We start from the raw sequence: 2500 nt of genomic DNA on the forward strand, positions 1-2500 counted from the left end.
TTTGCTATTGGTGTTCCAGTTCATGCTTCAACTTCAAAAAACATGCACATAAAATAAAGTATCACCCTTTGAAGAACAGATGAAACTTTGAAGAATGAAACTTGCATCAGCTAAATGTATCTTGAGAAGTACAACAGTTCAAAATTCAAATATTGCCGAGATCAGTTTAAAATCAAACATTCATTTCTCTAAAAGAGCATAGTCTATTCTCTCCCTCACGACTATAGGTACTTATTCCTCTGGCATATTTAAAACATCGGGAGTGAACCCAAATCAAACAGCCCCTCGGTTATCATATACGACAATACCTAAATGGGAAATGAACAACGTAACATTTGACATTAATTACCTGGATTTTAAGAAAGCTGAAGGCCCTGCTCTCCCTGCTTTTGTTAAATCCCACATTCAAGAAAATTATCCAAATCACCTTAAAGTATATACAGATGATTCGGTACTTGATACCAATCACGCAGGGGCAGCATTTATAATTCCGTTATTAAAAGTAGAGAAGTACTATCATATCGGTAAAAAAATTTCATTATACACAGCAGAACTGATGGTTATATTAATGGAATTAAATCACTTACTGGATCTTCCCATTACCATATTTCAAGTGTTATTTTGTGTCGATTCTAAATCTGTATGCTTTGTTTAGGGATCCTTTTAATCTCCCCTTCCCCATGTGGGGAGAGCAGTGCTGTCCCTAAAAAGGGCTGCTTTGACGCTGTGGGAGGATACGGGCGCCGCAGCTGCCCCAGTTTACGGCGGACGACCATCACCCCACAGCCGCCTGCATGCAAAGTCGTGACTAGGAACTGCCAGCAGCATCCTCTGCCTGTCCCCGTTACCACTTCTCCATCGCTGCAGGGCTTGGGAAAGCTGGGCGTTGAAGGGCTAGCTCGCCGTTCCAACATTAGCCTGGTTGCCTGACCAGCACATGTGACTTTTTTTTTAGTGAAGAGGAGTCCCTTCCCCACTCTCTCGCCTACCGACGCTCAGTCCCACAGGTGCAGATACTGCCACGTGTAGAACGGCCTCGGCAGGTGTAGGTTTTTTCTTCGGAGTTTCGTCTCCTAGGAGGACTTCCAGCCAAGGATAAGAGTTCCCCCTGCCGTTTGGTCATCCTCTTCCGCCCTCACAGCCGTTGGGAAAGGTTTCCTCCTCTGCCTGGTCCGTCGTTGGGAGACTTCACATGCGGCAGGTAGTACTGGGTTGCATTGTACCAGTAGCAAGGGCTATGCCCCTGACCTAACAATGAATGGGGAGTGGAATTCATCACACAAACATGATGGCACATGCTTTGATGGTTAACAGTTACTGTGTGGGTGTAGAATGACCTGGTTATTTCTCACAAACGAAACTTAGCACAAGTTATCAAGACTTGACCAGCACTTTGGATTGGTCAGGCTCTAGCTCAGTTCATTGTGCACACCTTTGTACCCCCACCCCCACCCCTCCAGCCCCCAAGCTCCCCCCAACAGATAAGAAAAAAGGGAATTTACCGAGAAAGAAGTGAGAAGGAATATAAAAAAAAAAAAAAAAAAAAGAAGCACAGATGTGCAGCTGAATGTTCATAAATGATTGATTTTTTTTTTTTATCATTGAATTATGTCTATTGCTCTTCTCACCTTCTTTGATGTGTCAATATAATTTTATGTAATCTCTTGAGTATTCAAACACGCAAGTATCCTTCAAATGTATATTTCAATGTTTGTATTGTTAGCATTAGCAATACGGCCACGTGTGAAACTCTCTCTCTCTGTCGTTCACTTAAATTGACGAACGCGCACACACATCAATGTTTACACATGCGCATACCTGCAGAGTGAGTGAAAGGGTTAATCAGGGAGGTGGGAATAAGGTAAGAGGGGTGGGTGGGGTAGTGGGAGTGGAGCAAAGGACGAGATAGAGGGAGAGCAACCAACATAGCAGACAATAAACTACAAACCTAGGCCTAAGGGTACGTTCACATTAGGCTGTAACCACGATCTAACCAAATGGTTACATTGAGGGATGTAACTACCATGAGGCAAACTCTAGATTTTTCATACAGCATGTGTGAACGAAAAGCGTCTAACCACTGTCTAACTATTAGGCTCCGCCCCTTTTCCCGCGCGTTTTTTGACTGAGAGCAGCAGTTCTCGCTCGCTGGCTGGGTTAGACTGGTGGCATCTAACTACCGTTGTACCGTTGAACAAGTTACAAGCCAAGTTACAGGGGTGCTGTGGCTGAGGCGTCGTGTACAGATTGGGGTATACTTTTGTTTTCTGTGGTTCCCGTGGGTTTCCATGAGGTGGGGGGTCTTGAGGTTGTGCATCTCCACCAGCCTGCTGTGACCTGCTGCAACCTGTTGGAACTTGGGTCTTGTAACTCCCTTGTAACTCCCTTTGAAAGTATAAAACCCCCTTGTTTCAGGAGGGTCTCTTCATTCCATCTTGACCTGTCATCATGAATCGTGGATTTGTGTAGACGCAGCAAGAAGAACGAAAAAAATGACAGT

The sequence above is a fragment of the Babylonia areolata genome, chromosome 23 (assembly GCF_041734735.1).
Source record: "Babylonia areolata isolate BAREFJ2019XMU chromosome 23, ASM4173473v1, whole genome shotgun sequence".
NCBI lineage: Eukaryota > Metazoa > Mollusca > Gastropoda > Neogastropoda > Buccinidae > Babylonia > Babylonia areolata.